General features: G+C 40.2%; 1 protein-coding gene across 4 annotated transcripts in view; it reads left to right on the plus strand.

The window, feature by feature from the left end:
* Positions 1–1,721: 1,721 nt before the first annotated feature.
* The window catches only part of Cntn4 (contactin 4), a 793,681-nt gene continuing 767,934 nt past the window's right edge, over positions 1,722–27,468 (plus strand). For 2 of the 4 annotated variants that reach the window (XM_070018985.1, XM_070018989.1), the window contains exon 1: positions 1,722–1,822. The gene's annotated coding sequence lies outside the window, so the exon portion shown is untranslated. Of the gene's footprint in view, positions 1,823–2,034; positions 2,094–14,543; positions 14,589–27,468 lie in introns of those variants that run through there. The other 2 variants (XM_070018986.1, XM_070018987.1) reach the window with 2 other exon arrangements.

Raw genomic sequence — 27,468 nt, forward strand, 5'->3', positions numbered from 1 at the left:
GAAAACATATCACCAGCATTCCAGCTTCACAGAATTGCCTCTAACACGGAGGGGGTGGGTGTTATGATCAGTCTCCAAATTGAAGTAATTAGAAAATGAATGGTCTTCTTTCTTTAATGTTCATTTTAGTAATCATGAAGGAGGTGGTATTTCAAGTGGTTAAAAAAATGACCACAAAACCTATCTCCACATGTCAGTTCACCCACTTTTTCAAAAATTGAGCTGAAAAAAACAAAAAAAAAAACAAAACAAAACAAAGAAGTCTAATGAAGGGAAGGGGTAACAATGCTCGACAAGAAATGTGCTCATTGCCTTACTCATGTAACTGTACCCCCTGTGCACAGCATCTTTACAATAAAATATAATTAAAAACAGAAAATTAAAAAAAGAAGAAGATAAAACACAAACCATCCGACCATACTTTGTGAACCAATAGGGCAGGGCTGCTGCATATATTTGTAGGTGCTGAGTGGTGTTTGCTTACGGAGGAGTAGTTAAAAAAAATAGTTTTCCACATAATGGAGACGTCAGGGTTGGTTTACATGATTGTGTAAATGGTCAGAAGTTGCTTATGCACTTCGGGACTACTGAAGTAGTCCAGGAAGACAGGGGTTCAGAAACACCCTTGGGGGCTTTTTTTCCCCCAGGGCTAGAAACTCAGGCTCTCAGGAGGTTGCTGGAAACGCATTCTAGATGAGTTCCAGGGGACTGACTCTCCTCTGCCTGTCAGACTTCGTTAACTTGGGGATGGGGTAACCACTGCTATTCTCTGCTGCTCCTGGAAATTTTGGAGTTAGAAAGTGAAGGGAATCTAAGCGAAGGGGAGGTTCACGTGGGGAGAAGGATTGTGCTAATGGTATAATCCAATACACCTGGCTCTGGAATAACAAAAGCTCTTAAATATGCCCAGACACCGCACAGATGGGTCTGGGAACCTCTTCCATGGCATCTGTTTCTCCCTGTCCCCTCCCGCCCCGCGCACCGTTTCCAGCTTGAATGCTTGTTGCAAGGCTGAGACACCAGGTCTGTGGCCAATGTCCTCCACGTAAGAGGGGCGCACGTTAGCCCTTCCCAAGGCCCCCTCTTCTGGCTCCTCAAGTTCAGTGCTATCCGCCCACTCCCAGATCCCCATTCAGTCCAGCCATTCGCAACCCTCTAGAAGCCAAGGCACCTGCACGATTCCTTGAATCTCCCCTCACCCCTTTTTGCAGGGTGACAGAGACTGGGGGGGTCCAGATGAGTCGCACTTGCTGGTGTACACCCTAATATTTTGGTCGCTCTGAAAGGCAACATCCCGGGATACATTCTCGCTCCAGCCACACACTACTTGCACAGCCTCTAAGCCCCCACCTGGTCACCCCACCCCCCACCCCCCTCCCCTACACACACACCAGGCGTCCACCACCCGGTGGGAAGATCAGAGCAGACCTGGCTTCCCCAGATCCCGCTCGGGCGCGCGCATTATCGGGACAGCGCGGGGCAGGTGCAGCGCCCGGCGCGCACGGAGCATGCCCAGTCCGTGGTGACCACGCGCGCGCGCGCGCGCGCGCAGGCCCCGCGCCTCCCCCCCCCCCGCCCCCCCGCACCAGCCCAAGAGAGAGCCGGTTTTCTGAACTCCAGCGCGCCGGGTTTTGGGGACCGCCGCGAGCGCGAGGAGGGGAGGGAAGGGAGGGGAGGGGAGGCGCGGCCGCCCGGCTCCGGCACCGGGTTCAACACGGCGATTGGTCGCAAGTAGGGAGCCTTCGCCACTTCGCGGGGGACCCTCGGACCGCGCCGGCGCCGCCCGCCGCTCTCCGCTCCGCGCCGCGCTCGGGTGCCCCAGGTAAGGGGAGGATGTGCCCCGCAGCCCGGTCCTTCTGACGGCACCCCGAGGTCCGCAGGATCGCGAGCTCGGGACCTGATCCTCGCCGGCTGCTGGGTGGGGAGAGGGGGTTGCCACTCCCGCGGGGGGCTGGACCGGGGTGGGGGGCTGCTGCAGCCTTGGGTCCCTCACCCGTGGGCGTTGAGCAACCTGGACCTCGGCAGAGGCTCGACCCCCTCACCCCACCCCGCGACGACATCGTCTTCACCCCCAGGATCGATCCCCCTCCGTTGTGAGTCTGAAAATAAGTTTGGGGCGCTGCGAGGTGGGCATCAAAGCAGGAGCCCGGAGCCTGGAAGGCTTTGGGGGAATCTTTCCAAAAGGCTTCAGGCTGATTGCCCTGGCTTCCCGTGCGTCCCAGGGCGCGCAGGTCCGGACGGGAGAGATCCCCTCCTCCCCTCCATCTCCCCCGGGGTCTGCGCACCCCAGCTGCAGCTCCTAGGGAAGGAAACACCTGGGGTTAGGATTAGAGACCGCGTAGCAAAGAGCCCCGAGTGAAGCTGTGTGCCTGGATCGGTGCTGGGGAAGGACACTGCTCAGCCCTCTCTCTGCTCTTTGCAAGGGTACCTGATCATTTTCCCCAGAGGCTGCGCAGGGAGCTCATAGGGTAACCCGGATCCTCAGCAACTTCTGGCGGGGTGGGTGGGGGGGTCCTAGTTTCTTTGGAGAGTCAAAAGAAAAAAAAAAGCATCTGCCTGAAGCTCCATCTCCTCTCTCAGCCAGCCTGGAGATCCCACGAACCCACTTGTTCTGCTGGAGAGGAGAGATCTGTGTTGGGTCTTTACATCCGGCGATCCGTCTTTTTACCAGTACTGAAAGGTGTCCATTAGAATAGGGTAGGACCTTGGCTCCCGAATTTCAAGAAGCCCAGAGTCCGAGGCATGGACAGGTTTTACTTATTTATTTATTTTCAGCCACCGCTCGCTCTGCAGCCCGCATCAGGAAGATGAGGCGGTAGATTGAGAGCTAGAGGCTTAAGATATGGAGGAGGGGAAATAAAAAGGTTTATGGGGTCTGGGTAGGGAGAATTAAAGAGATCAATGGCCTTAGAGTGTGCGGTGCGTGTGGGGATCTTGGGGGTATATTGGACGTTTGTTTGGGACGTTTGTTTGGGAAGAGTTCAGGGAACTTTTTCTGGTTTTCCCGTAGGAATCAGCACGGTGGGAGGAGGGACATGTCCACAGTAGCAGTTTTTGTCAGTTGTGTGAGAAGTGACTAGTTTAATTAGATGAGAGGTGGATGTATCACGGGATAACGGAGTTGTTTGGACTACTATAGAGAGTAATTTAAAATGTGCATTTTCTGGTGTTTTTTTTATTTTGGGGGTGTTGGGGGTTCATGTTCTTTAGCCAGTGAGATGGGAGCAGGAAGAACTTGTAGCTCTTCTTTCAAGCACGCGAGGAGTGGCTGGTAGGCTGACTGGCAAGTTGGTTCTCCCTCTGTCTCCACTTAGGAGTTTGCTGGAAGGCAGACACCTGGAGGTGATCCCATGTCATTCGCGAGAATAAGCAGATTCCATCTTTCCATTGATTCTTGGTATCTTGGTCCTGATTTCATTCCAGACAGACATCGCAGCAAACTCCACTGTAGGTTGAGAGCTTCAGAAAGATTGCTCAGATGAAAACAACCACCACCACCACAAGCTCTCTGAAAATATACTTTTTTCTTTTTTGCTCCTTTGTTAAATGCTATTGATTTTTGTTTTGTTTTGTTATTGTTGACTGTTTGAACTGGCCTCAAGGCAGAGAAATCAAATGATAAAGCTAATTATTTTCCCCTGTGGAACTTGCTAGGTTGACCTTTTGATTTAAGGGCAAAAACAAGCAAGCAAACAAACAAACAAAAAAACCCAAAGAACTCTAAGAAGTTACCGATTGTTCAAAACTATGGACCAAATCCCCAGGGCAATTTCTCCTTTTTCAGCCGTTGAATACATTTTATTTCATTTTATTTTTCTTATTTTAGTCTACTCTCGGGGAATTTAAAAGTCTTGGGAACCAATTCAGCAGCTCTATTTGTATTCACTTCTCTTTGGTAGTTGATTAAAACTGATTAGAGAAAGAAACTGTCATATACTGTTGGATTTTAACATCATGCCCTTATTTTACCTACTTCAGTCTCTGTTTCTCTGTCTCTGTCTTCCTGTCTCTATCTTCCTGTCTCTGTCTCTCTGTCTCTCTGTCTGTCTGTCTGTCTGTCTGTCTGTCTGTCTCTCTCTCTCTCTCTCTCTCTCTCTCTCATGTTCAGAAGTATGTCTTCAGGTTGCACCTCTCCCCAGCATTAAATATTTTGGTTTCAATTCCTTCTGAAAAGTTCACAGGGCATCTTTTACTTGAATTTAGTTCTTAAGAAAAAGTCACCTAACTAATTATACTTCTCATTTGAAAATGCCCCATTGTAATTTTTGACTTTTCCAAGTTTGTCAGATAATGGTGTTGTGGGTTGGATTCTTCTTTGTTATATTCAAAGACATAGACATAATATACGTTCATTCTAACCTCTTTTCATCTGAAGAAATTCATCTTCTGTGAAAACTGGCTTTTAATTGAATGAATCTATTTCAACGGGGAGCGGGTAATCTCTCCAAAATGAGATGGAAAGATTGTTTTTGTTTGTCTCTTTGTTTCAGTGAAACAGTGTTTTAACTCTGAAGAAAGAGCCAAGATTTATTACCTAAATTTATTGCCTTCTATATTTTCATTCGTTATATGAAGAAAATTTGATCAGAGATCATTAATGTTTATTTATAAACCAAAGAAGACTTTTACTGATGTTTTATGTATTCTATTGGATAGTTTGTTCCTCCCTTAGGGTATATACCAAGTACTGACTTGATACTTTTTGTCTCTTTTAATGTTATTATTGGTACTGGGGTTTGAACTCATGACTTTGCACTTGCTAGAATGGTGCTCTACCGTTTAACCGTCTCCCCAGTCCTGATGTTCTTTGTTTTATTATTATTATTATTATCTTTCTGTCATATCTCTGCTCTGTCATTCATTGTCTTGGATATATTTAACCTGCTGCAAAACTAATAGGAACCTGTGTCCCTGTGACAGGTGGATTAAGAGCACCTGTTTGCCTATCATGAGTCATAAAGGTGAAACTGGGTATAAAAGGCAATTGTGAAACCAGATACCAGTGGCTCAGGCTGTAATCGTAGCTACTCAGGAGGCTGAGCTCTGAGGATCATAATTCAAAGCCAGCATGGGCAGGAAAGTTTGTGAGACTCTTATCTCTAGTTAAGCACCAGAAAACCAGAAGTATGATATGGCTCAAACTGGTAGAGTGCTAGCCTTGAGCAAAAGAGCTCAAGGGAGAGCAAGTCTACTGACTGACAATAAAATACACATATATACAGATGTGTTCACGATACGTCATTGTAAGTCTTCCAAAGTCACATACATTCATGCATGACAATTTAGTTTTCAATACTGAAGTGCCAAGCTGGGTGTGGCAGCTTATTCCTATAATTTCAGCTCTTTGGGAGGCTGAGATCAGGAGACACTTGTTGAGGCCACACAGGGCAAATAAAGTATAAGTGATTTCATGTCAATCAGTAAAAACCTGGGTATGGTGTCATGTACCTGTCATTTGAGTTATAAGGAAGTACAAATAGGCAGATCAGGGTCCAAGACAGCTTGGATAAGAAGTGAGATCCTATCTGAAATGTAACAAAAGCACAAAAGGACTAGGTATGGCTCTAGGTGAATATTCCCAGTTTCTCATTCCCAACCTCACTCATCCATCTCCCAACCACCTCAGGCTCCCAGTCTAAGCTGGGCCATTCTCATTTTTAGCCCTACAACTTGTGTGTGACCCCCTCCCCCATACACACACATTCTCATACAAGCCTTTGTTTACCTTGTTTTCCTCTCTGGTACACCCTGCCTGCACTTTTCCACTGTGTCTACTGCTGTGCTGTGTGAAAAATGTCCAGTTCAGGCATCACACGCTGTTCATCCTCTTCCCACACCATAAAGAACGGCTGCGTCCTCTGTGGGTACATTTGCTGAACTTGACCACTGATGCAATCCCCACCATGGGGGGCACCTTCCCCCTCCTTCCTCCTAGGGCTCTACCTCTTGAGCCACAGCACCAGGTCCAAATTTCAGGTGGCTAATTTAGATAAGAATATGACAGTCTTTTCTGCTCAGGCTGGATCTGAAACGCAGCCCTCGGATCTCAGCCTCCTGAGGAAGTTTGAGTAGCTGAGATTGCAGGTGTGAGCCACCTGCTCCTGGATTTGGAGTTTAATTTTAAAAATCAGGAATGCCCTGGGAAAACTGGGACAAATGTGGCCCCCCTCCCTAGCACACTGGAATAGATGTTATTTTACATATTTTCCTGTATCACGTGAGTTACTTAAGTCAGGAAAAGAGCTTGAAAAAATTGAATTCAGACAAAACTCTTTAACAATTTCAGATCTTCTTTCTTTCCTTCCTTCCTTCCTTCCTTCCTTCCTTCCTTCCTTCCTTCCTTCCTTCCTTCCTTCCTTCCTTCCTTCCTTCTTTCCTTCTTTCCTTCCTTCCTTTTTTCTTTTTTCCTGCTAGTCATGTGATTATTATAGATTTCAGTTTTGTTACCTGGGAAATGGTATAGGCTGTATTTTTTTTAGGGTTGTTCCAATGCAAATAAAGACAAAAAATAAGACACTCAGTTTAAAATGTTTGTATTTTCAATGAGATGGCCACTAAACACCAAAGACTTGTGTGAAATATCATGCAATATTTTATCAAAGCACACATGGCACAGTGAGCAAATGCTCATATACTTCCAATAAACACTTCCCCCATAAATTATTGTGTTTCACTTTTAAGTATCTCTCACCTAAAACATGCTAGGTGAAAAAATACAGGTACATTCTGAGGACAGGTTCATAGACTATTCTGTTTTGTCAAAGCTATTATGTTTGTCATTAGGAACCTTTGACAAGTGGAACAACAGAAAATTTGTGGTAGTTATTTGATCTTTGAAACTTAAAAAAATAATAGAAATAGATGACAGTAATAGTTCCTTTTTAGACAAGGTTTGATTTTTCTTGATTTCTGTGTTTGAAATGTTCATGGTTTGTGAAGAGAGATTAGTTTCCATGTGTGGCCCTGAGCATTGAGGTTTTTTACATTGGTCTTGTGTATGTGCAGGTCCTGGGAGTTGAATTCAGAACCTGGGAGCTGCCCTTGAGCTGTCATGCGCAAGGCCAGCACGTTATTTCTTAAGCATTACTACAGATCCATGTCTGGCTTTTGGGTGGTTAATTGGAGAAACAAGTCTGAGAGACTGGCCTGCCTGGGATGGCTTTGAACTGTCATGATCAGATCTCAGCCTTCTGGGTAGGATGACAGACTTGAGCTTGCAACACCCAGCTTATATTTCCACCAAGGATGGTATAGGGAGTTCATTCCCAGCTAGGAAATTTGAATTGCTGATTCTATAATGATCATGAGCTTAAAAAAATCCATGTGAAATCTTAAGTTTTAACAGAGTGAACATTTGGGCTGGACTTTTATACTTTTTATCTTGTACCATTGTGTTACTAGAAATCTTGAGTACTGGTGCTGTGTACACCTTCCATGTTCGTTCTGGACATGTCCAATAAAGACAGGTGCTGCGTGTGTACTTATGGAGATGAATCTTATTTGGATGAGAAGAAAATATTTTAAAAATGACACGAATAAATGACCAAGCAAGCTTTTAAAAGCTTAGTTCTAGGCATATTGCCATCATCTTGGGCTGTTCAAATTTGTATTGTCATCTGTATTATGATGGTTCTCCACCTATCAACTGGAAATACAAGTATTTTGTCATGAGTGACTCACTTGATTACCTGTTAGCTACTTATTGATTTGAGACTCTTTGCAGATGTGCAAATTAATTGGGGATCTGAGCCCTGCATTTAGTTTTACTGTATTTAATTAGGTGAATGGTACCCATATAGAGCTCATGGTGACTTGAGTCACATATCTTAACTCCTGGTAAGATTACTGTATAAGCCTGCCCATCCAGGATCCTTAGATGTGAGGGATTACAACTGGAGATTTGGCTTTAATGCAACCATATTTTCTGTAATGAAAATCCCTGGAGAATTTCTATCCTGACTGAACAGATGACTACAAGTAATTCACTTCTTAAGGACACAGGATACTCATGAGAGACATACGGAGTAATCAGGAGCATGGGAGGTTGAATCTGGATATTGTGAATCTGAGCCCTTGCTCTGCAGTTCACCAGCTGTGTGATCTTTGGCACATTCTTGCTTCTTTCAACATAGTTTCTGCTTTTATTTTTTTAACAGTCAGAGAAGTAAAGTGAATCATGCCTGTTTTAGATAGATATAGCTAACCGTAAGTAGAATGTGTTTAAGACTTTCAGTATGTGGCACATTCTGATTACAAAGTCAATTAACCGACTCTCTCTCTCTCTCTCTCTCTCTCTCTCTCTCTCTCTCTCTCTCTCTCTCTCTCTCTCTCTCTCTCTCTCTCTCTCTCTCTGCAGTCAGTATAGTCAGTATAGGCTTTTTTTATGTTGAAACAGATAACAACATTATTCCTTATTTTGACATTCCTTGCTTCAACCTTGTGACACATGGCCGTCGAACAGCAGAGATTTCCATGTCTGTGCTGGTGACTTTTGTATGCTTTGTGCTACCTTTCATTTATTACCCCTTGTTTTGATGAACTTGCCTTTTCCGTGTGTTATTACTTACTGTTTATAAAGTAGAAAAATCAAGCACACAACTTGTTCAAAATGTATTCGTCATTAAAATTCAAGTAGCTCCTAACTGAGGCTCTGACACTTTCCCTCTCTTTTAATTTGTGTGGAATATAATGTAGATGCTGTATACTACTTCCACGATTTTAAGTTCTACTTTTCTTTATTCCTGACAGAGGTGCCAAGTGGTAAGATGTCATAGTGTAGTATTAAAAATGGAAAATTACCAGCTTTGATAATGTTGCCACATGTGTTTGCGACATGTTTTGAAGCAGACACAAGTTTGCAAAGATTCTTGTGTTTTTGTAGTAGCACATGACTAATCTTCCCTACAGTGGAGTAAACGTCATTCACAAGTGTAAACTCTGAATACCTCATTGCTTTTTCTGTATAAAGAAGTTCTTGTTAATATTTTTAGCTCATTTCAGTGTCTCACCGATAACTAGAATCAAATTAAAATTCTTAGATTATTTCCCTGTCCTCTTTTTGATCTAATGATCATGATTACAAACACCACAATCATTCTAGATACTATCAAGGAGTTTTAATTGTGTGTGTGTATGTGTGTGTGTGTGTGTGTGTGTGTGCACGCACTATGTAACACAAGGTCATTATGAATTTAGTTTCATTAATTCTAGTCAATCCCTTTATTAGGAACAATTTACAAGTAGATTGTGGTTTATATTAAATGTAATAACTAAAATGCATACTTTTTAAGCCATTACTGCCATTCAGAGGAGAAATGTTTCCTGTCTGTCTGAATTAATAAAATGTTAGCAAGTTTCTTATGTGGCTCCTGAAATCAATAGATTAAAAATAAACTCTGAAAAATGGGACCATAATATGTGTTCAGGAAAATTGAATCCTACATTTTAAGTTGGCATTCAGTCTGTGTGGACGGAAAATACTATTTTCTGTGCTAGAAGGAAGTACTGTAAGCCAGCATGTTGGTCCTGAGTGATTTGATGATTTCAAATATTGGGTGCACTGCTTGCATATTGCTCAAATTAGACCAAGTTTTTTAACCTCTCTCTGTTTCATTTTTCTTATCCATATACAGGAGCTTTTTCTCCATGGGTATAGAGACTAAAACAGGACACAAATATAGACAACCTCCGTGCTGAGTTTGCTATTATGTTCTTATTCTCTTGATGCTTTTATCCAATATGACACCTGAGTTGCAGATGAGCTATGTGAATGTTATAATTTACAGACTGGAACTGCCATTATCTTAAAATAGTAAAGTGATTTACATTTGCTCCTGTATCTTTATCCATAGGCTAGGCATTGCAATTTCCTTTCCCCGTGTGGAGGCAGAGAAATGTAATATTTCCATAGTGTGTCCTTTTATAGTTGGCTATTACAGCAAGCCACTGTTTCAGAACTGAGATGAGATTAGCACTATTTGAGATTTCATTCTGGAGAAATGGATTTGGCTATGGTCAAGAAGCTTATTTGTGAGAATAGATGAATTACTGACGGAGCTCTCATCTGTATTCTTTCTACTAATTGAACTGTAGCCCATTTTGCCAAACCTGCTAAAGAAAGGCTGAAATGTGACAGAGAACAGAAATGTAAAAATGTTTCTAGCTGTTTTCAGTCGGATGTGATTGAAATTTTATAAAAGCTACTTCCTTCTTTGTTTGTAATTCTGTCAGTTTTGGGAAATGAATTTCTCTTTATTCTGGAGAAGAGCAGTCACTTTGCGGGTGCTTTGAATTTCAACATTTACCAAGGATAGCAATAATATATGAGCATATGAAGGAGTTTTACATTTTTTTGCAGGGAAACAAAAGTTAATGTCATTTTGTGTCCTGTGAGTTTTATAGCCTTTCAAGTGGGAAATATTGTTAATAAGTTCGTTTTGAAGGTTGTTCAATTTCCATTTTTTATGCGAAGTTACTATTTCCTATATGGAATTTTAGGACTATATATATCAGATATCATGTGGAATTCATACTTTAACTTCCTTACTTGGTTGTTTTAGTTACTTTTATATATTTCTTTTTGCATTGCTAATGTAAGACATCAATGAGAAATTGTTTCATGTTTTCTATCTTTTTAAATAATTTTATGATTTCTACCAAGCTGACTCAAGCTCGAATCTCAATTCCTTGACAGACCTCTAGTTGCTTACTTACCATTGCATAGAATGTAAAATTTGTTATGGAAACTCACCTGACTGAAGCCGTCTAATCCTTCATGCCCTGCTACTGTCCGAGATAGATTATTCCCCAAATCTGTCATGTGCTACCATCTGAGCAACAGACCAAGAATGTGTGAAAGTTCTAAAATGCACTCTTCCAATGGAAAGGAGCTATTTTTCCTTTCTTGGTGTTTTAGAGAGTAGAAAGATGTGCAGAAATAGAATTGCAATGGTAGATTTCATCACCTCCATTGCCAAAATTCAGGGTTAATTAACTTAAGCAGGTGAAATGCCATTTCCCTTACATCTGATCATGATAGAATGCCTTGCTCATCTGTGGGGCCTCTGTGAGCTAGCTGCTGAACCTTGGTGTTATATACTTTAAGAGCATTGAGGCATGTTGGGAGGGAGAGGAAGAATGATGTATTCATAAGAACATTTGTATTCATATGTTCATTTGTTGAATGCGAACTCCTTTATGCAACAGTTTAATGAAAAAACATAATTAAAGAAAAAGTTTTTGTATCAAATTCTTAATGAACTGGTCCTCTGTCCTTGGGCCAACTTATTAAGTGGGTATTCAACATGCTTAATTGTATAGGGAGCATCTAATTCTACAGAATTAGCAATAGATATGGTAGAGTCTGAAAAAGTGGTGATCAGAGTCTTTCTAACGCAGAAATAGAACGTGGTTACCTATGAATGGAATAGTCCAAGCTTTGGTGGAATAGGATGTCATTGGAGGGGAAGTTAATCAGTTAATAGAAAAAGCTCCTCATTACTTTCTGATTGAAGTCTTCACTGGCAAAACATCTCAACCTCAAAGTTTTTCTTTAGAAAAAAAAAAACAACAGGAACTTTGTGTACCACATCAGCAATCCTACACATCATGGTGGTTGGCCAACCTTTAATGAGTTCCTGTAGACCAACTTTTAAGAACAGACTTCTGGCATGCACCTATGGAAAGTCATGCTACATATATGTTCACTCCAAGAGTTATTTGTAAAAAAGATTACTGGAATTACAATGTGATTTGTGGTATGATGGAGGCATTGCATAGAGATTGTGGACAGGAATTGATAAGATAATGTGGAAAAGGGAACAGGGTTTTTTTTAAATTTAATTTTATTGTAAAGGTGTAAAGGTGTTGTGCAGAGGAGTTACAGTTACATAAGTAAGGTAATGAGTACATTTCTTGTTGGACATTGTTACCCCCTCCCTTTTTTGTCCTACCTCCCCCAACCCAGTCCCTTTCCCTGCAAGTTGTAAAGTTCATTTTCAACATAGTGTCCTGTGAGTATTGTTGTTGCATTGGTTCACCCTTTCTCCTTGGTCTCACCATTTTGATGTTCCACTTCCCTTTCCCAAATCAGATAAACATATATACAAGACACAGTCTACCATAACCAAAAACAGAGACAACAGAGAACAGGGTTTTTATGGTGAGTATGGGAAGAACACTTAAGAAGAGGATAAAATTTACATGGTAGCCATGAGGGGGAAATGGCACATGGAATCAATGGTGAGCGTGTGAGTGGACTTTCAGGGCGCATGTGATGGCTGTTATGAGTTTTGGCTCAATAGTTTCATCAACTACAATGTGAATGCCAACCCTAGAATTGAGTTGTAAACTCAGTTGATCATTTTTTGCATCATGCGGTTACATTGTGCAAAGCAATTCAAGGGTGACATTTTGTTGAGAAATATCCAGCATCCATCTGAGCCTGATGGTGAGATTTGAATAAAGGGGAGGGGAAACAGAATGGGGTGACATCTATTCTTTACTAAGCCTTGAGATATATGCTTGACCTCTGATTTTTTTTTTTAATTTCCTATTCTGGTGTGCGTTTTGTAAGATGGCAATAAATTGGGTACAAAAGTGCATTTGCATTATATATATAAAATATTTATGCCCATTAAATGTATTTCATATTTAAATCCAATATGCAAAGGGATTAACAAGTGATTTGGGGCTTAAATTAGAGAGCTAAGAAAATGAGCAAACAGTAGAGGTTATTATGTATATAATGAGAAAAAAAGCATCTCGCAAGGTAATGAAGTGCTTTCATATTGTCATGAGCAGGATTATCTTATGACTGGGTTGCCAAATGGACAATTTCCATGGAGCACAAGGCAATTTTTGTTTTTCTGTGTTAAAAGTTTTGAATGCGGGAAGTTTTCATGGAAAGATATCCAGTGTCCATCTGCTATCCCATGTAGTTTCTAGTTTTGTTTTATTCCCTTGGGTGACTGTGGTGTACCCTTTGCTGATTGCACTGGCTGCACTAGACATTTCTGAAGAAAATCTAATGCTGTTTGACATTTTAGGTAGCACCTCCTGATATTGTAGAGGACTCCTGTTTACAGTTGCTGTTCACAAGAACAGATTTTCTTCCCCAACAGTGAAATCTCTTTCACTGTGTGCCTGGTTGCATAATAAATCATGACCCCACCTTGCAAGTGGACCTGGAATGGCTTTGTTAGTCAGGCTCTTTCTCTTACTGCCCTGGTATACCAAGGAGATGAGCACATACCCTAACTTGAATTATCAGGCCCTGTCTTCATGTATAGTTCTTGAGCTCCATAAAGCAAAGCTGAGTTTTGTTTCCCTTACCATTCCCTTCTCCTTCTTTTCTTTCCTTTTCCTTTTCTCTTCCCTTCCCTTTCCTTCCCTTCCTTTCCCTCTTCCCCTTCCTTTTCTCCTTTCCTTTCTCTTCTTTTACTCCTTTGCTTTAGCATCCCAGAGTTTTTTACTTTTGTTTGCAACCAAAGAACTGAAAAATAATTTCTTTTTTTGTGATTTTTTTATTGTGAAAATACTGTACAGAGGGGTTACAATTACATGGGCAAGATAATGAGTACATTTCTTATCAAGCATTGTAGCCTCCTCCTTTGTTTCCCCTTCCCATCCCTTCCCATCCTCCCCCCCGCCCTCCCACCCAATCCTCCCCCCCCCACCGGAGTTGTAAAGTTAGTTTTCTACATGACAACTTGTACTTCTCATTGTTGCAAGGGGTCCACCTGTATCCCTATTTAGACGATTTGTTTTTCCCCTTCCCCTCACAAATTATACCGACATCAAAAACAGTGAAAGCAGGGATTATACTGTGGGGGAGGGACATACAAAGCAACAAAGAAATAATCTTATAATTGCGTTAGAAACAAATGCATGAAAGAAAAAAAACATTTAAATACATATCTTAGGGTTCATTTTCCTAACATCACCTTATCTGACCTTTTCTGCTTGACTCATACATATACTAGATATTGCAAATAAGGGAAACCATGGGACTTATGTTTCTTTGGGTCTGCCTTACTTCACTTAATATAATTTTTTCCAAGTCTTTCCATTTTCTAACAAATGGGGCAATGTCATTCTTTCTGATGGAGGCATAGAATTCCATTGTGTATATATACTACATTCTGAAAAATAATTTCTTAAATGGAGGTTTTCACAGTTAGCCGTCTCCATCCTCTCGCTGGTAGGACGCTCCCCTGCACAGACACTTACCTCTGCAGGGCCTGTCGTTATTGGCTTAGGGCCGCTAGACACGTGAAAACTGCATTCCTTTGGGAAGCACTATCTTCAGTTCACAGGGAGTCCTCTCATCCTGTTGTTTTTCAGAACGAGGTTCATGCCTACAAATTGGTGGGTATCTCCATTCTACCTTCTCTCTCTTTTTTCAAGTATTGCTGGTTGACATTTTCTCTCATGCAACCCTAGCTGCCAGACTGCCGATGTTAAAACTTCTGCCATCTTTGAATAGTTCGCATCACTCAGTACCTTCTGATACTTAAAGTTCTCATCTTGATCCAGCCCATACTTGTGGTCTTCCCTGCAAATATATTCCTGGAGGCTGTGGTACCCAAGTAAGTTTCCCTGTGATGACTTGAGCATACAATTACTGGAGTTTAACTTGGGTCTAGCATTCATGATAGGATTGGATCCCAGTGCTGTTAACTCTCATGCTTAGTTGTTCAGCCCTGAGCTCTTCTTGAGCTTCCTGTAGATGTAAGATACTGCAGGAAACCTGAGGTTGAATATAATAAAATCACATTCTCTGTTCTCATCTTAGAAGTGGAGGAGGAGGGCCTGGTTTTAGGACAGGATATAAACTTTCTGGGGGTAATTGCTACAAAATATGATCCTCAGAAAAACCTGGCAGCTTTAGAAGAAAATAAAGATTCACAGCCCCACTTCAGAGATACAGAATAAGCATCTCTGGGGACAAGTTTTGGGAAACTACATTTTAAATAAGCTTTCCATGTGATTCTGATGTTCAGCCAGCATTGGGAACTAGAGCATGTTTTGCTGAGCACTAATTCTTCTAGGTAGAAATAGAATACCTTAAAAAAAATCCTTAGCACAAATTTGCTTAGGAATATCTGGATTTTGAATGGATTTCTTTACCTTGGGATTTGCACAATCTTTAGGTGCATTGTGAAATTCATGTGTCCAAAGCAGGCATTTATTTGACGATGGAATGATGTGATTTTTCTACCTCTCCTCCCCACCCAACACACACACACATACACACACACACACAAATACACACACACAAATACACACACATATCCAGTAACCCTTGAGTGATAAGGGTCTCATCCCTGCCACTTATCAGAATTACTCAGTTTATTTAATCTGAGATGAAGGTGGGTTCTACAGCAGTATATTTTGTAGCTTCACAGGGTATTTAATTGGCACAGAAGGTTTGATCTTGAGGCTAGTCTAGGCAACATAGTGAGACCCTATCCCCAAACAAACAGAAACCAACAAACAACAATACTTAGAAGCACATATTTTTGTAAATCCAACAGCAGGGGACCCCTGTTGGGCTCAAGTGAGGGCCCTAGTGCCCATGGCCAGACAAAACCAGAGAGATTCAGGAGCGAAGCTGACTTTGTTTCCTGACAACTTATTCTCATAACAGTTCACTGGGGTCCATATGAATGACATTGATCCTTTTCCACAGCGGTTACTAGTTTCCCTGACATAATCAGCAAACTCTGGGCTCACTTCATGTTCAGCACCTCCCTACATTGCCACACAGAGAGAAAAAGTTTTCAGACGAATATTGAGTGTTGAGGAGATCTGCTCAGAATATACCCAAGTGAGAGCAATTGTGTTGTTAGTTGTAATACTGTACAATGAATAACATCATTACAAAGTACTAGACAAGTTAGTTAGTGATCTTACATTGTTTCATGTGATACTATCTTCATCCTGAAAGTCTGATGACCCCTGAGATGTTAAACCTACACTGATAATCAGAGACATGAAATTCTTTGACCTTGACCATGCAACTAGTATAAAGCACTCCTGATGTCAGAACTCACATCAGCTTGACTCCTGGTTACAGCAGGAACTTTAATGTTTATTAACCCCCATGTGGTTAAAACACTTTACCACTTATGCACTGGTTCAGAACTACATTTGTTTTGAAAGGAAGGTAACTCTTCATTAAATATCATTGTTGGGGAAAGAATTCCATGTAATAAGAAACCATTTAGAAATGGGATGAAGTTTTCACATAAACATTGGTATATGAATATATACACACTTTTGGATTATTGTCAATTGGTGAGTTGGGTTTGTAAAGTATATATTGTATTTTTCATTAATGTGGTTTTGTTTGAATAGTCAAATATCATTATTTAGATGCATACTTTATATCCATACGCTTTAACTGTTGCTAAGCTTTTAGAAAATTTGGAGTTTGATAGATCTTCTTTTAGTTATGATCAGCCACAAACTTTGCAAAAAGAAAATTATGATTTTTTGACGACTGGCAATAAAACTCAGTGAAGGCAATTTATGTATGGGTCCAAATGCATGCTATTAGTCACTCAGAACATGATGTTTCATTTTAAAAAGTACATGCCTTTGCATCTTATGACATTTAGAATAAGTTTGCACTTGCATCTTGTTTCATTTTGCCAGAAAAGATAAGTTTAGTAATATGTAAATGGCCTAACAGTGTCCAAGTGTGACAATCTTATGTCACTTTGCCTAGGCCTTGGCACCTGGCATATTAGATCAAATATACCTGGATGACACTTTAAAGAGAGTTTTGAAAATGAGATTAACATTTAAATCATTAGACATGGAGCAAAGCATATTCACATGACAGTAGGTGCCAATCAATCCCCAGAGGACCTTTTGTAAAACACACTGACATACCCCAAGGAAGAGGAATTCTGCCAACAACCTGCTTTTGGTCACCAGCGGCAACAACATTAGCTTTGCTTCTGTCTCCAGCCTGCTGAGCTATTCTGCAGATTTTGTACTTGCCAGCCTTCAAATTCCCGAGAGCCAATTTCTTAATCCTCTTCTCTCTTCGCTCTCCTTCCCCGCTCTGCCCATTTCTCTTTCTCTCTCATGCTTGTTCTCTTTCTTTCGAGAATCCCGACAACCACGTTTCTTCACTCTCCGCATTTAAACAAGGTGATTCCATTGTTTTGAAAGAATTTTCCTTAGACATCCTTATCTACACAACTGCCATCAGACTTTGCATCGTGATGAGAAGGGAGCAGTTCTAATATCTCCATTCTAATATTCCCCATGAATTGGGCAATTCCACAGATCTTATGCATAGTCACTAGGAATGCAGAATTTTCAAAAACAGAATTGGTTGCTCCTTGAAAATTGGTAATAGTACTTGCCTGTGTGATTTTTTCCCAGACCAAATGGGATAATGTAGAGTAAAGTGAATCGAATCTCTCTTTACAATGCATTATATTCCTCCATTTAATCTATGGTTACCAAGTACCACTAAGAGCTAGGACCAATCTAGGTCTTCTGGGTACAAAGGAGAAGAACTCACTCATGGAACCTGTGGTTGGAGCATAGAGTCTGAAGAGGGTACCAAAAAAGAGTGAAATAAAATTTACAAATAAGAATAATTATAAATTATATAGGAAATCTAAAGCAAAGAACCCCCCTGAGCTGAAGACTGAGGTGATCATGGACCATAGATGCCATAGGCAATGAAGGCTGCTCAGTGGTGATGAATTTTAAGACCTTAGATTTAAGACTCGATTCAAATTCACACATGAAAGTTCCAGGCAAAGACAATGATATAAAAGGGGTAATAGGTAAGTCATAGCTTAATTCAGAACCTGACTTAAGTTTTCATTTATGGAAAACGAAGTAGTCGTTGATCTAGAAAATCTTAGCCCATAACTGGATGGATGTAGGAGAAATATGAACACTAGGAAAATGAGGATAGCTTATATAGATTCCAAAGTGTGAGTGTGTTAAAGGGGAGACATTAGTTTCACACTTTGCTCATTTTTCAATAGGTTTAAAGTCTATATCACTGAAGCCATAACATGAATCATTTAGGTAAGAGTTAAGTTTTTAGTATGAGTGTGTCATGAGTATGGATTACTGTCCGCATCTCATCCATAATTGTCAGAACATATTACATCTTCAACTGTGATTGCTGAATTCTTTTGTTTGTATATCTCATATTACTTGACGTTCTAGGCTCACTGGCTTTCTGAATTTTAATGAGATGATTCATTTTTTTTCTCCCTCCCTCCTCATTCTCCTCTCCTCTCTTCCTCCCTCCCTTCTTTTCTTTGTTCCTCCTTCCTTTTCTTTCTCCTTCCTTCCCCCTATACTTTTCTTCCTTTGTCTTATAAAAGCTGGAAGCCAGAACAGCCCTTGGTAGGATGAATATACCATTCCAAATGTGAGAAGTTACAGGCCAAAAGCTCTGTGACCTGCAGGATTGTCAAGTAGGTTCCCACAGAACTTGAGTTTTATCTGGAGCCACTCATAAGCAACGGCCAGTATCCATTTCTCAGATTGAAGAATTCAGCTCCCATGTATAGTACTGAACTGAAGAGTTAAAGTAATTTTTCATAAAATTTAGAAGAAAAAAATAGTCTCTTCTGGTGAAGAAGTAGGATCTGGGTAATTTGGATTGGCTCATAATGTTGTCTAATTTTCTTAAATATTATCTGAACTGTCTGTCCATCTCCATTTGCTTGTATAAGACATCGTATTTTAAAATTATTCTTCTTTAATATTGCATGTCTGTGAGTATATTAATGCTATAAGAATTTTCCTGGTCAAAACAGCATTTCCTTTCTATCATCTTCCGCTCTTTCACATAAAGGCATTTTATACTATTGTTTATTTTTCAAGAGAGATTAATTGTGAGTATATATATATATATATATATATATATATATATATATATGTTAACACACTTCATTTAAAACTGAAAATGGTCTGGAAAGAGTGATTCAAATGTTGAATCACAGTGATCAAGAAGCTAAGGTAGAAGAATCTGGAGTTCAAGATTAGACTAGATTAGACCTCTGTCTTCAAGAAATAAAAATATATTTTAATACCTAGTATATAAAAGCAGTATGGACTATCCATTCTTTATCTAAGATGGATGTTAGAGATATAAGTTGACATTAGCCTATACTTCCCTGCCAATGACAATTCAGTGTTTGTTCCTTTGTAACAAGGCCACATGAAAGATTGTTGGCTGGTATTCTTTATTTCTTTACACGTTTTGCTTCTAAAAATAATATTTTTGGAAACATGTACTTTTGACTTCCAGCCCAAGTGGATAAGTTAGAGAACTATGGAATGTCATTCAAGAACGCATTACATTCTCCCACTCAGCCTACAGTTACCAAGTGCTACTTAGCACTGGTCCAAATTAGGTCCTATGAGTAGAAAAGGGAAATCAGGCATGGAACCTGTTGTTATGGAGTTTAAGAGTCTGGGAGGGGATAGTGAAAGAAGGGTAATAAAATTAAAACTGAAAATAAAAATGACTGTAAACTGCATAGAATTGCTAAAGGAGAAAAAGGAAGAGCTGGAGTAAGGTCTAATATGCATCTTCTTTACCACATGATTCTATAGGCAAGGAAGGGTTGATGTGCAGAATTCATTCCTGAAAAATGAATTTGAATTTTTCAGTGAAAAATAACATCCTACAGCCATCATGTTACTTATGTCTATAAACCCAGCACTAGAGAGGCTGAGGCTGAGAGGAAAATGAATTCGAAGTTTCTCTGGGGTATAGAGCAAGACTTTGTCACAAACACCAAAGTGGTGTGTTTTACATTTTTAACTTTTGATCATGATTTCCAGATTGTTCTACAAATAAATTATCACAGTGTACAAATAAATACCTTCAAAACAGTGTCTTCATTGTTCAATGGATGCATTGACCTTTGTGTGACTAATGATTGTTCATTCCATGGTCCATCAAAATCAGCCATTTTAAAAAATAATATCTTATCATTGTTTCTATATCCAGGTAGATTTGCTATGTTAGGCATCTGTGCAAGGTTGGGCTTGGCTCTTGTGGCTACTCTATCCAGCACTGATGTCTTTCTTGTTAATATTGATGTCTATTGATGTCTTTCTTGTTAATATTGTGGCCTTGGATTCTGTAGCCAAGGCCTTGATATGACTGGCTGGGCCTAACTAGTCTTTGCAATAGTAGAAACTATGGAAATATGTCCTTGGTTTGGGTAGCTTCAGTACTTGCAGCAAAACTGGTAACTTGTCTTTTGAGAAGCTATAGTCAGGCACAATAGAGTTAACAGTGAACACTAGCTCTCATTTATTGAGGCTGAGTTGTAGGCCCAGCAACTTTGCAGACATGACTTCTAATCTTTATAGCAACCTTCCAGGGTAGGAATTATCATCCTCACTTAAAGCTGAAGAAACCTTAGTTCAAAGAGGCTGAGTGCCTTCCTCTAACCAATAATTTGTAGAGACGTTGTACTTCTAAAGTCTCCCTTCTCCTATCTGTACTGAACCACTGTTTGAGATGCACCTGTTCCAACTTCTGGAGGAGATTTTTGTGTTGCATTTCATTGGACCATCAGACCCCCTTGCTTGACTGATCATCTATGTATTATGAAGGTCCTTGTTGGGCAATCTCCAGGTATATTTAGACAGTACCTTGTGGATAATGGTCCTGTCCCTGGTTGATCTAGCTTGCGGTCTCTGCCAATTAGAAAGATACTCAAGCCCATCTGCTACTTCTCCATCCAGCAACACTGTGAGCCCTCCTGTCATCCACCCCCTAATAGTTCAGAGCTGCGATGTCACAACATTTATTGAGATGATGTAGTTTCCTAGTGCTTAAAGTGATTGTAATTAGTTGCTGACATATGGTGATTTATTGTTGGGATTCCCTTTGTGTTTGGGGGTTAGAAGATGAGTGTTATGATTTCAGATACACAACTCCTTTCTTCAGCCACTTAACCCCTTGAAACTGCATTTGGGATCAGCAGGCAGCTTGACTTTCTATCTCTAAGTAAAAGTGAAGTGCGTAGCAAAGAGTAAGTGATGATGTGGCACGGCCCAGTTAGTTCTTCCTGATTAGGCCCTGGTGAATTTTGTTTTGTTTTGTTTTGTTTTTGGGGTCTGGTCGTGGGGCCTGAACTCTGGGCCTGGGCGCTGTCCCTCAGCTCTTCAGCTCAAGGCTAGTGCTCTACCACTTGAGCCACAGTGCCACTTCCGGCTTTTTTCTTTTTGCTTATGTGGTACTGAGGAATTGAACCGAGGGCCTCATTCATGTAAGGCAAGCACTCTTCCACTGAACCACCTTCCCAGCCCGGCCCTGGTGAATTTTAAGATATAGAAAAATACATATCTAAGGGTTCATTTTCCTAACATCACATTATCTGACCTTTTCTGCTTGACTCATACATATACTAGATATGTTTTTTTTCTTTCATGCATTTGTTTCTAATGCATTTATAAGATTATTTCTTTGTTGCTTTGTATGTCCCTCCCCCACAGTATAACCCCTGCTTTCACTATATTTGATGTTGGTATAATTTGTGGAGGAGATGGGGAAAAACAAGTCGTTTAAGGATACAGGTGGACCTGTTGCAACAATGAGGAGTACAAGTTGTCATGTCCAAAAAGAGCTTTACAACTTTGGTGGGGGGGGGGGATTGGGTGGGGGGGGGAGGCTGGGAAGGGATGTGAAGGGTTAACAAAGGAGGAGGCTGCAATGCTTGATAAGAAATGTACTCATTATCTTGTCCATGTAATTGTAACCCCTCTGTACAGTATGTTCACAAAAAAATAAAAAAAAATTAAAAAATGGGAGAGATATCATCAAACTCACAGAGTTGTTCTCAGAATTAAACACAAAATACCAAATGGTTAGTAGAGTGCCAAGCAAGAAGTAAACACTCAACAAATACCCTACTGGAGTTCCTTAAAAAACAAGATATAGAAAAATATAAATGTATATTAGTTAAAGCTAAGAATGCTGGAAGCTGGCCATGATGGTTCAAGCCTGTCATCCCAGCTACTCGTGAGGCAGAAAGAGGAGGAACATAACTTCCAATCTAACCCAGACCAAGTTACCAAGACATTGTTTCAAAAAACAAATTATTCACTGGGTGTAAGTGGCTCAGACTTGTGGTATTAGCTGCTACTCAAGTTCAAGTGGTAGGGTGCATGTGTTGAGTGGAAAAATAGTTCAAGCCCTCGAACTGACATGTGCACACACACACATACACACACACACACACACACACACACACACACACACACACACACAAATTACTAAACCAAAGAAATCTGGGTATGACTCCAGTGGTAGAATGCTTGCCTAGCATTCTTGATAGGCCTGGATTCAAACACTTTGCTCCAGAAGGAAAAGGCAGATAAACAACAACCACAACAAACAGAAGAACTTTGAGTTCCACAAAAACAAAACCAAGAACACAACTTCCTATATCATCAGTGTCTAAAGAGCAAGAATGAGGAATCTCTGAATGATGGCTTATGTGTAGAATAAAATTAGTTAGAAACAATTGCTGGCAATGGATTGGCCATCTATCCTGTGAAACAGTGTGCTTGAAAAAGTCAAATAAATGTCCTATCCACTGAGAGAGTGCGAGACGACCCAAAAAAAGAAAGAGGGTAGAGGTGTGACAAAGGCATCTACATTAACTCTCGAGTAAGTTCACTTTGGTTTGTTACTAAAAACAAGTCTGTTTTAGGTAGTGATGGCTTTCTTACCCTCATCAAGGTGGTATGTTTCTGAAAGCATTTATCTGCCCATTTATTTTGCCTTTGATAACGATATTAAAACTGTTTATAGTTAATGTATGTATTCTGGTGAGCTGAGACAGCCCACAGACTTGAAGATGTTGCTCACTAGCAGAACAGGAAGTGTACTATTACTTCCTTTCCTCTCCTCCTTGGTAACAAGAGCATTTGAAAATGGACCTCCTTAACAGATTGTAATTACATAATGCAGCCTTATGCTATTTTACTTAACCACTGATCTATTGGTGGACATTCCTTTCCTTACAATGCTATAATGAATACAGGTTTGTAAATGCTCTCCTGTAGATCTTTACTTGTAAGTCCTTTGTTTTGGGATTTGGGCTCCTCTGTGTATGTTAATATTTATATGTGTATGTTAATGTATTAAAAAGTACCTGACAGGAAATCCCCCACAATGGATGTGATCTTATTGACTGTGATCATGTGCTGCATCAAAAGACCCTACTGCTTACCTAACTGGAAATATCTCTTGAAATGGAGTCCATTGGAGGTCTAGTAATTGAATACCTCACTCTCTTTAGGAAACATCTTCCAAGGAATATGGAGGATATTTTTAGCTCTTTTTTCTTGTTGTTGTTGTTTGTAGATCACCTAACTTTGTCTTGTTAGAACCCACAGCTCTTTTGTGAAAAGATAGAAAATGTAAAACCTGATTATTATTATTTTTTCCTTTGGTTCTTATGTTGGGGTGTGTACTCAGGGCCTAATTGCTGCCATTTTTGAGCAATTTTTGCTCTAGACTAGTACTCTACGACTTGAGCCACAGCTCCACTTTTTGGTGGTTAATTGGAGATAAGGATCTTATAAACCTTTCTACCTTGACTAGCTTCAGATCTTAGCCTCCCTGAGTAGCTAGGATCATAGGCATGAGCTACCAGTGCCCAGCCTCTGCTGTATGTTCTATGATCTTTCATTGTCTATGTCTTTTCTTATACTTAATTTGTGCAGATAATGGAATGTGATTATCTCCCCAGGGCAAGGCATATTATTGTTGGGTGATCCTTACAAGAAAATGCTCAGTAAACAAGAGTTCTAACTTTAGTCCCTTTTCCCAATATATTCATTGCATTTTCAGGGCCAGAGAAGTAGAGATTGTGGCTTAGTATAGATTTATGTCTTATAATTAAGAACTATTGATTCATTTTTTTCCTGTGCACTTTATTTAATCATTAACTAATAAGATTTATTGAGCATCTTACATGTCTGTAGCCCTGTGCTTGATGGAGTTTTCTCCTTGGCACATAATTGTTTGGATTGCAGTTGTAATATAGAATAATTTGACATTAAAAAGTACTAAGTGTTTTGTGTGACAAGGCTGAGAGAATGAAGGGGGAATATGAGTTTAAACATGCTTGGAAAAAATTCATCAGGTACTATTTTTTCTGACAAGTGTACTTTTACCTCCTTTGGTCATAAGAAATACAGATTTATTAGATTCCATGAAGGATGATGCATCATCCAAAGGAGAAAAACAGTAATGAAAGAAAGGATCACTTTCTATATGGAAGATTCTGAAGAAAGTTCTAGATAACTACCCAATTATTGAATACCTGGATCTCACCAAGATGGAGGGCTAGAAATTCAGGGCGAGGAGTTTGCTGTAGGAGTTTTTTGTGATATTCAGGTGATCAGGAAAGCTAGTCATTTGTAGACCCCTGTGTCACAGTTACAATTTCCATGATTTACTTCTTTATGCTGTAGATGAATCTTTTGCTCTTCTGAGAAGGAAACCAAATTAGGAGAGCCATCTTTGCCCCAGTTTGTTATGGAACACCTCAGCTGTCATTCATTTCTTACTCTGTAGAAATTATGTCCCTTATCAGAGTCTTACCATAACCCCAAAAGGCGGTGTCCAGGATGCACCATCTAGGTGTTCTGAGATGACTAGTATACCAAGACCACCTAGAAGTGCTTTTCTGCAAATCATTCCTCAGAGCTCAGCAGCCGCCCTCTTTAGAAAGAAATTCAATATTTCATCACATTAAATTGAAAGAAGAAGAGGGGAGTAGCCCAATTCTAATAGAGTAGAAAATCCAGCCTAATTTAACTTGCACAGGGCTCCAATATCCTTCAGAGAACAAATACCATGATTGAAACTAGTCTCTTCTTTTACTTTTTCAGTTGGTTGTTATGAATCAAGACCATCTCTAAAATATCACAGAAATTATACGAGAGATCATTTGAATCTCTTTGCTTTTACTACTCCTGCCAGGAACTCTCCACAACCCTTCCAATTACAAAAGGATCAAAATGTGTATTAGAGATCTCTGCCAACTTCATTTCAGCTACCGAATGCCAAGAACTCTTGCACCTAGAAGATGTTAGAGGTTTGGGCAAAGTGGAGCTACATTCATCACTGTTGTAGAACTCTGCCAGTGTTTAGATGATGCCACAGGGAACCATAATTCATGCACTGAATTAAACGATTGCTAGCTCCACTGGTGTACTCAAAAGCAAGCCTAACACTGAGTGGCATCAGAGGAGGAGGACAGGTAACTTGAGCCTATATTTTGTTCTCCGTTTGAAAACCATTCTTCTGGGCAGAGCAGAGGAAAGAGGAAAGTACCTGGGGATAATACATATTTGTTTCCAAACTCCATTTCTCTTTCAAATGGAACATATTTGCAGAATTTGCTTCCATGACTCTCTTAAAAGGAGGTGATACGTTACTACATGGGAACACAAAGATGGAGTCTAATCGGCAATGATTATGCAGTCAGGGCTTTATCTGCTTTCAAATAATTTGTAGCTTAATTTTAATCTTTTGTCAGTTTCTTTTCTTACTGTTTCATTTACCTGCTGATTGCAATCCTGGGCCAATCAGTCCCCATGGAGCTTTTGGTGAATTCTACTTTATTTTTTCAATTGACTAGAAGAAAACACACACTTTCCAAGTGGACTTATCGACACTCCCTAATATTTATTGAACATTCATCGGGTGGCTGATTCACAATCTTAAATTTAATATCCACAGAAATGTCATGATGCCAAGAACTGTCCTTAGTATTCTCTTTTACGGATGAACAGTGTACAGCTTGGAGAGTTAGCTAAATATTTTCCCTAGTTTTAAAGATAGTGAACAGTAAGTAGAGTCAGGACTTGAACCCTGGAAAAGCTGAGTCTTCCTTCTGCCTCACCATAGGATTGCAATTGATGCCAAGCCCAAAGCCCAGGGAGCTTGTGTGTGTTAGATCCGACAACTTGCTCTATATGCCACAACAAGGGACATAGTGCAGGTCAGAGAAAGAAGATACATTCAATGGCAGCCATGGGAAGACAGCAACACTCCAATACATTGTCAGCCATCTTCCAGGGTACATAGTTAACCTCATGTTAAACAGAGAGAACTGGGGAGAGGGTATGAGAAAGGTATACATAGTTAATAAACAATCTAAAACCTCAGGTGTGGCTTGGTTGACTGCTAGATCAGTCATTTTTTAAAATGCATTTTATTCATTTTTTTTACAAAGGTGATATATAGAGAGGTAACCATTACATAGGTGATGTAGAGGTAAGTTACCTTTACATAGGTCAGGTAATGGGTACATTGCTTTCAGTCTTTGATTCTGGTGCCTGGAGGGTAGTTTGTAGCTTTCAGCTGCAGCTGTTCTTTTCAAGATGAGAAGAAGGTGGCATTGCCTGGCCGAGAGGCAGTTGGCCTGTTGTCACAAGACATTTATCAGTGAATCGCTCCCATCTTTTCCTGGAGGCCAGGCTGGTTATAAAGTGAGGACAGGAGGAAGGGCTCAGCTCAAACAGCACAGATGCCAAAATGGAGGATGAGGGCTAAGTGTCCAGCTTTTAGTTAATTCACAGTCCCAGCAAAAGCAGCTTTTTCTAAAGCTGCCTAATACAATAAGAAGTCGTTTTCCATACTAGCCTGTTTGATGAGGATGTACGATGGTAGTGTACCAAGCCATGCTCCATGAAGACCATACGACTTTGCTTGTTGTGGTAGAAATTAAAGTGTTGGAAGGGGAATCTCTCATCTCTGTGAGATGCTTACATGAAATATGACTGTTCCATTGTCATTGGTACAGAGGGTACATCTAAGATGTACTAAGGGAACACAGAGGGAACTGAGTAAAGTGATTCCAAAATGAATGTACTACCCCAACGTGTGTGTGTGTGTGTGTGTGTGTGTGTGTGTTGTGTGTGTGTGTGTGTGTGTGTGTGTGTGTGTGTAGGTGTGTAGGTGTGTAGGTGTGTAGGGGGTTCCTAGCCTTTCAAAGGTAGATTTCAAAACAATCTTAGGTCTATGGATTGATGGAACTGTATTGCACAGAATAACTCCATAAAATATCTTCCCTGGAATTCAACAGCATTATTTTGTGGTCAGGTATTTCTAAAGTTCCTCTCTTGGGAATTTTCAAAATATCCTCACTTGTTAAAGGTCAACAAGATGATTTAGAAATAGAAAGCAAAATCCTATCAATTTTAGTAACCAGAAATTTCACAAACAATTTTGGTTTTTACTTGTCTTACTCATTTTAAATATCAGGAAATCCTCTTTTCTTATGATGCAATTAAGAGCCAGTTGACCTTGGCACCTGCTAGCTTAAATCTGCAAACAAGAACATTGTGTGTAGATATTTTCTCTGTGCATTGTATGTATGGCATATCTTTGGAAATTGAGAAATCGAGGAACTGCTGGTTTCCTCTGTGGATTTC

The sequence above is a fragment of the Dipodomys merriami genome, unplaced genomic scaffold (genome assembly GCF_024711535.1).
Source record: "Dipodomys merriami isolate MVZ:Mamm:240054 unplaced genomic scaffold, mDipMer1.0.p SCAF_13, whole genome shotgun sequence".
Taxonomy (NCBI): Eukaryota; Metazoa; Chordata; class Mammalia; order Rodentia; family Heteromyidae; genus Dipodomys; species Dipodomys merriami.